The sequence below is a fragment of the Trachypithecus francoisi genome, unplaced genomic scaffold (genome assembly GCF_009764315.1).
Source record: "Trachypithecus francoisi isolate TF-2019V2 unplaced genomic scaffold, Tfra_2.0 Contig01163, whole genome shotgun sequence".
NCBI lineage: Eukaryota > Metazoa > Chordata > Mammalia > Primates > Cercopithecidae > Trachypithecus > Trachypithecus francoisi.
This window is the reverse complement of record NW_022681194.1, coordinates 15410-23440: the sequence shown is the minus strand read 5'-3', so window position 1 is coordinate 23440 and position 8031 is coordinate 15410. Positions and strand designations below refer to the sequence as shown.

General features: G+C 40.8%; 1 long non-coding RNA gene across 1 annotated transcript; it reads left to right on the top strand.

The window, feature by feature from the left end:
- Positions 1 to 4765: 4765 nt before the first annotated feature.
- LOC117091221 lies at positions 4766 to 7598 on the top strand. The gene is made up of 3 exons (XR_004440335.1): positions 4766 to 4847; positions 4981 to 4982; positions 7557 to 7598. It is a non-coding gene; the product is annotated as an uncharacterized LOC117091221 (long non-coding RNA).
- The last annotated feature ends 433 nt before the right edge of the window (positions 7599 to 8031 follow it).

Sequence of the window (8031 nt, the reverse complement as noted above, 5' to 3'; positions counted from 1 at the left end):
CGAAAAGAGTGTTAGCCGACTGCTTCATGAGCCTAAGTTGTAATTCTGTGAGATAAATTCACAAGCACAAAGAAGTTTCTCTGAAAGCTTCTTTCACGTTTTGAACTAGTGAGATTCCTTTATCAGCGAAGGCCTCAATGTGAGCCAAAGTAGCCTTCTCAGGTTCCTCAAACAACAGTGTTAATGGACTGTTCCAGGAAACATAAGTGTAACTCTGTGGATTAATTCACAGCTCACCAAGAAGAGTTCTAAGAAAGCTTCTTTCTGGTTTTCATCGGAGGTTATTTCCCTCTTCCCATAAGCTTCACTGCAGTAAGTGTCCCATTGCAGATTTCCAAAACAAACTGGTTAGGGAAACTGAACACTGAAGAGAAGGTGCAACTCTGGAGTTACATTCATGCATTGAAGTGCTTTTTCCCCAAAAAGTTCTTTCTTCCAGTTTTTCTGTGAAGATACTTCTTTTTCCCCAATTGCTCTCCGTGAGCTCCCAAATATCAGTTTGTAGAATCCTTGAGAAACTGTGTTAGCAAACTCTTCCACGAAGGGAAGAATGGAACTCTATGGAGTGAAGTAACACATCGAGAAAGCAAATGTCTCAGAAAGCTTCTCTCTAGTTATTATAGGAGGAGATTTCCTTATTCACCATGGGCCCCAATGAGCTCCAAATATCACTTTGAAGGTTCCACGAAAAGAGTGGTAGCAAACTGCTTCATGAGGCCTAAGTGTAATTCTGTGAGATGAATTCACAGAGCACGAAAGAAGTTCTCTGAAATCTTCTTCACGTTTTGAAACTAGTGAGATTTCCTTTATCAGCATAGGCCTCAATGCGATCCAAAGTAGCCCTTCTCAGGTTCTCAAACACAGTGTTAATGGACTGTTCCAGGAAACATAAGTGGAACTCTGTGAGATTAATTCACAGCTCACCAAGAAGTTTCTAAGAAGCTCCTTTGGTTTTCATCGGAGGTTATTCTCTTCACCATAAGTTCACTGCAGTAAGGTCCCATTTCAGATTTCAAAACTGTGTTAGAAACCTGAACACTGAAGAGAACGTGTAAACTCTGTGAGTTACATTCATGCATTGAAGTGGCCTTTTTCCAAAAAGTTCTTTCCAGTTTTTCTGTGAAGATACTTCTTTTTCCACCATTGCTTCCGTGAGCTCCCAAATATCAGTTTGTAGAATCCCGTGAGAACTGTGTTAGCAAACTCTTCCACGAAGGGAAGAATGGACTCTATGTAGTGAAGTAACACATCAGAAAGCAATGTTCTCAGAAGCTTCTCTTAGTTATCTATAGGAGGAGATTTCCTTATTCACCATGGGCCCCAATGAGCTCCAAAATATCACTTTGCAGGTTCACGAAAAAGGTGTTAGCAAACTGCTTACTGGAGGCCTAAGTTGTAATTGTGTGAGATGAATTCACAGAGCACAAAGATGTTTCTCTGAAAGCTTCTTTCACGTTTGAACTCGTGAGATTTCCTTTATCAGGGTAGCTCCTAATGCGATCCAAAGTAGCCCTTCTCAGGTTCCTCAAACACAGTGTTAATGGACTGTTCCAGGAAACATAAGTGTAACTCTGCGAGATTGAATTCACAGCTCACCAACAAGTTTCTAAGAAAGCTTTTTTCTGGTTTTCATCGGAGGTATTTCCTCTTCAACATAAGCTTCACTGCAGTACGTGTCCCATTGCAGATTTCCAAAATATTGTGTAGGAAAACTGAACACTGAAGAGAACGTGGTAACTCTGTGAGGTACATTCATGCATGAAGTGCTTTTCCCCAAAAAGCTTCTTTCCAGTTTTTCTGTGAAGATACTTCTTTTTCCCACCATTGCTCTCGTGAGCTCCCAAATATCAGTTTGTAGAATCCTTGAGAACTGTGTTAGCAAACCTTCCACGAAGGGAAGAATGGAACTCTCTGTAGTGAAAGTAACACATCAGAAAGCAATGTCTCAGAAAGCTTCTCTCTAGTTATTATAGGAGGAGATTTCTTATTTACCATGGGCCCCAATGATCTCCAAAATATCACTTTGCAGGTTCCAGAAAGAGTGTTAGCAAACTGCTTCATGAGGCTAAGTTGTAATCTGTGAGATGAATTCACAGACACAAGAAGTTCTCTGAAAGCTTCTTTCACGTTTTGAACTAGTGAGATTTCATTTATCAGCGTGGCCTCAATGCCATCCAAAGTAGCCCTTCTCAGGTTCTTCAAACACAGTGTTAATGGACTGTTCCAGGACACATAAGTGTAACTCTGTGAGAGATTCACAGCTCACAAGAAGTTTCTAAGAAAGCTTCTTTCTGGTTTTCATCGGAGGTTATTCCCTCTTCACATAGCTCACTGCAGTAAGTGTCCCATTGCAGATTGCCAAAAAGCTGTGTTAGGAAATGAACATGAAGAGAACGTGTAACTCTGTGAGTTACATTTCATGCATTGAAGTGCTTTTTCCCAAAAAGCTTCTTTCCAGTTTTTCTGTGAAGATACTTCTTGTCCCCCATTGCTCTCCGTGAGCTCCCAAATATCAGTTTGTAGAATCCTTGAGAACTGTGTTAGCAAACTCTTCCACGAAGGGACGAATGGAATCTATGTAGTGAGTAACACATCAGAAAGCAATGTCTCAGAAAGCTTCTCTCTAGTTATTATAGGAGGAAATTCTTATTTACCATGGGCCCCAATGATCTCCAAATATCACTTTGCAGGTTCCACGAAAAGATGTTGTTAGCAAATGTCTTCCTGAGGCCTAAGAAGTATGTAAGCTGATGATGAATTCACAGAGCGACACACAAAGAATTTCTCTGAAAGCTTCTTCACGTTTTGAACTAGTGAGATTTAATTATCAGCGTAGGCCTCAATGCGATCCAAAGTAGCCCTTCTCAGGTTCCTCAAACACAGTGTTAATGGACTGTTCCGGACACATAAGTGTAACTCTGTGAGATTAATTCACAGCTCACCAAGAAGTTTCTAAGAAAGCTTCTTTCTGGTTTTCATCGGAGGTTTATTTCCTCTCACCATAAGCTTCACTGCAGTAAGTGTCCCATTTCAGATTTCCAAAAAACTGTGTTAGGAAATGAACACTGAAGAGAACGTGTAACTCTGTGAGTTACATTCATGCATTGAAGTGCTTTTTCCCAAAAAGCTCTCTTCCAGTTTTTCTGTGAAGATACTTCTTTTTTCCACCATTGCTCTCCGTGAGCTCCCAAATATCAGTTGTAGACTCCTTCAGAACTGTGTTAGCAAACTCTTCCACGAAGGGAAGAATGGAACTCTATGCAAAGTGAAGTAACACATCAGAAGCAATGTCTCAGAAAGCTTCTCTCTAGTTATTATAGGAGGAGATTTCCTTATTCACCCCATGGGCCCCCATGAGCTCCGAAATAACACTTTGCAGGTTCCACGAAAAGGTGTTAGCCGACTGCTTCATGAGGCCTAAGTTGTAATCTGTGAGATAAATTCACAGAGCACAAAGAAGTTTCTCTGAAAGCTTCTTTCACGTTTTGAACTAGTGAGATTTCCTTTATCAGCGAGGCCTCAATGTGAGCCAAAGTAGCCCTCTCAGGTCCTCAAACACAGTGTTAATGGACTGTTCCAGGAAACATAAGTGTAACTCTGTGAGATTAATTCACAGCTCACCAAGAAGTTTCTAAGAAGCTTCTTTCTGGTTTTCATCGGAGGTTATTTCCCTCTTCACATAAGCTTCACTGCAGTAAGTGTCCCATTGCAGATTTCCAAAAAACTGTGTTAGGAAAATGAACACTGAAGAGAAGGTGTAACTCTGTGAGTTACATTCATGCATGAAGTGCTTTTTCCAAAAAGCTTCTTTCCAGTTTTTCTGTGAAGATACTTCTTTTTCACACATTGCTCTCCGTGAGCTCCCCAAATATCAGTTTGTAGAATCCTTGAGAACTGTGTTAGCAAACTCTTCCACGAAGGGAAGAATGGAACTCTATGTAGTGAAGGAACACATCAGAAAGCCATGTCTCAGAAAAGCTTCTCTCTAGTTATATAGGAGGAGATTTCCTTATTCACCATGGGCCCCAATGAGTCCCAAATATCACTTTGCAGGTTCACGAAAAGAGTGTTAGCAACTGCTTCATGAGGCCTAAGTTGTAATTCTGTGAGATGATTCACAGAGCACAAAGAAGTTTCTCTGAAATCTTCTTCACGTTTTGAACTAGTGAGATTTCCTTTATCAGTGTAGGCCTCAATGCGATCCAAAGTAGCCCTTCTCAGGTTCTTCAAACACAGTGTTAATGGACTGTTCCAGGAAACATGAGTGTAACTCTGTGAGATTAATTCACAGCTCACCAAGAAGTTTCTAAGAAAGCTCCTTTCTGGTTTTCATCGGAGGTTATTTTCCTCTTCACCATAAGCTTCACTGCAGTAAGTGTCCCATTTCAGATTTCCAAAAAACTGTGTTAGGAAACTGAACACTGAAGAGAACGTGTAACTCTGTGAGTTACATTCATGCATTGAAGTGCTTTTTCCCAAAAAGCTTCTTTCCAGTTTTTCTGTGAAGATACTTCTTTTTCCACCATTGCTCTCCGTGAGCTCCCAAATATCATTTGTAGAATCCTTGAGAACTGTGTTAGCAAAACTCTTCCACGAAGGGAAGAATGGAACTCTATGTAGTGAAGTAACACATCAGAAAGCAATGTCTCAGAAAGCTTCTCTCTAGTTATTATAGGAGGAGATTTCCTTATTCACCATGGGCCCCAATGAGCTCCAAATATCACTTTGCAGGTTCCACGAAAAGAGTGTTAGCCAAACTGCTTCATGAGGCCTAAGTTGTAATTCTGTGAGATGAATTCACAGAGCACAAAGAAGTTTCTCTGAAAGCTTCTTTCGCGTTTTGAACTGTGAGATTTCCTATCAGCGCAGGCCTCAATGCGATCACCAAGTAGCCCTTCTCAGGTTCCTCAAACACAGTGTTATGGACTGTTCCAGGAAACATAAGTGTAACTCTGTGAGATTAATTCACAGCTCACCAAGAAGTTTCTAAGAAAGCTTCTTTCTGGTTTTCATCGGAGGTTATTTCCCTCTTCACCATAAGCTTCACTGCAGTAAGTGTCCCATTGCAGATTTCCAAAAAACTGTGTTAGGAAACTGAACACTGAAGAGAACGTGTAACTCTGTGAGTTACATTCATGCATTGAAGTGCTTTCCCCCAAAAGCTTCTTTCCAGTTTTTCTGGTGAGATATTTCTTTTTCCACCATTGCTCTCCGTGAGCTCCCAAATATCAGTTTGTAGACTCCTGAGAACTGTGTTAGCAAATTCTTCCACGAAGGGAAGAATGGAACTCTATGTAGTGAAGTAACACATCAGAAAGCAATGTCTCAGAAAGCTTCTCTCTAGTTATATTGGAGGAGATTTCCTATTCACCATGGGCCCCAATGAGCTCCCAAATATCACTTTGCAGGTTCCACGAAAAGAGTGTTAGCAACTGCTTCATGAGGCCTAAGTTGGAATTCTGTGAGATGAAATTCACAGAGCACAAAGGTGTTTCTCTGAAAGCTTCTTTCACGTTTTGAACTAGTGAGATTTCCTTTATCAGCGTAGGCCTCAATGCGATCCAAGTAGCCCTTCTCAGGTTCCTCAAACACAGTGTTAATGGACTGTTCCAGGAAACATAAGTGTAACTCTGTGAGATTAATTCACAGCTCACCAAGAAGTTTCTAAGAAAGCTTCTTTCTGGTTCATCGGAGGTTATTTTCCTCTTCACCATAAGCTTCACTGCAGTAAGTGTCCCATTGCAGATTTCCAAAAAACTGTGTTAGGAAACTGAACACTGAAGAGAACGTGTCTCTGTGAGTTACATTCATGCATTGAAGTGCTTTTTCCCAAAAAGCTTCTTTCCAGTTTTTCTGTGAAGATACTTCTTTTTCCACCATTGCTCTCCGTGAGCTCCCAAATATCAGTTTGTAGACTCCTTGAGAACTGTGTTAGCAAACTCTTCCACGAAGGGAAGAATGGAACTCTATGTAGTGAAGTAACACATCAGAAAGCAATGTCTCAGAAAGCTTCTCTCTAGTTATTATAGGAGGAGATTTCCTTATTCACCATGGGCCCCAATGAGCTCCCAAATATCACTTTGCAGGTTCCACGAAAAGAGTGTTAGCAAACTGCTTCATGAGGCCTAAGTTGTAATTCTGTGAGATGAATTCACAGAGCACAAAGAAGTTTCTCTGAAAGCTTCTTTCGCGTTTTGAACTAGTGAGATTTCCTTTATCAGCGCAGGCCTCAATGCGATCCAAAGTAGCCCTTCTCAGGTTCCTCAAACACAGTGTTAATGGAACGTTCCAGGAAACATAAGTGTAACTCTGTGAGATTAATTCACAGCTCACCAAGAAGTTTCTAAGAAAGCTTCTTTCTGTTTTCATCGGAGGTTATTTCCCTTTCACCATAAGCTTCACTGCAATAAGTGTCCCATTGCAGATTTCAAAAAACTGTGTTAGGAAACTGAACACTGAAGAGAACGTGTAACTCTGTGAGTTACATTCATGCATTGAAGTGCTTTTTCCCAAAAAGCTTCTTCCAGTTTTTCTGTTAGATACTTCTTTTTCCACCATTGCTCTCCGTGAGCTCCCAAATATCAGTTTGTAGACTCCTTCAGAACTGTGTTAGCAAACTCTTCCACGAAGGGAAGAATGGAACTCTAGCAGTGAAGTAAAACATCAGAAAGCAATGTTCAGAAAGCTTCTCGCTAGTTATTATAGGAGGAGATTTCCTTATCACCATGGCCCCAATGAGCTCCCAAATAACACTTTGCAGGTTCCACGAAAAGAGTGTTAGCCGACGGCTTCATGAGGCCTAAGTTGTAATTCTGTGAGATAAATCACAGAGCACAAAGAAGTTTCTCTGAAAGCTTCTTTCGCGTTTTGAACTAGTGAGATTTCCTTATCAGCGAAGGCCTCAATGCGAGCCAAAGTAGCCCTTTCAGGTTCCTCAAACACAGTGTAATGGACTGTTCCAGGAAACATAAGTGTAACTCTGTGAGATTAATTCACAGCTCACCAAGAAGTTTCTAAGAAAGCTTTCTTTCTGGTTTTCATCGGAGGTATTTTTCCTCTCACCATAAGCTTCACTGCAATAAGTGTCCACTTGCAGATTTCCAAAAAAACGGTGTTAGGAAATGAACACTGAAGAGAACGTGTAACTCTGTGAGTTACATTCATGCATTGAAGTGCTTTTCCCCAAAAAGCTTCTTTCCAGTTTTTCTGTGAAGATACTTCTTTTTCCACCATTGCTCTCCGTGAGCTCCCAAATATCAGTTTGTAGAATCCTTGAGAACTGTGTTAGCAAACTCTTCCACGAAGGGAAGAATGGAATTCTATGTAGTGAAGTAACACATCAGAAAGCAATGTCTCAGAAAGCTTCTCTCTTGTTATTATAGGAGGAGATTTAATTATTCACCATGGGCCCCAATGAGCTCCCAAATATCACTTTGCAGGTTCCACGAAAAGAGTGTTAGCAAACTGCTTCATGAGGCCTAAGTTGTAATTCTGTGAGATGAATTCACAGAGCACAAAGAAGTTTCTCTGAAAGCTTCTTTCGCGTTTTGAACTAGTGAGATTTCCTTTATCAGCGCAGGCCTCAATGCGATCCAAGTAGCCCTTCTCAGGTTCCTCAAACACAGTGTTAATGGACTGTTCCAGGAAACATAAGTGTAACTCTGTGAGATTAATTCACAGCTCACCAAGAAGTTTCTAAGAAAGCTTCTTTCTGGTTTTCATCGGAGGTTATTTCCCTCTTCACCATAAGCTTCACTGCAGTAAGTGTCCCATTGCAGATTTCCAAAAAACTGTGTTAGGAAACTGAACACTGAAGAGAACGTGTAACTCTGTGAGTTACATTCATGCATTGAAGTGCTTTTTCCCAAAAAGCTTCTTTCCAGTTTTTCTGTGAAGATACTTCTTTTTCCACCATTGCTCTCCGTGAGCTCCCAAATATCAGTTTGTAGAATCCTTGAGAAATGTGTTAGCAAACTCTTCCACGAAGGGAAGAATGGAACTCTATGTAGTGAAGTAACACATCAGAAAGCA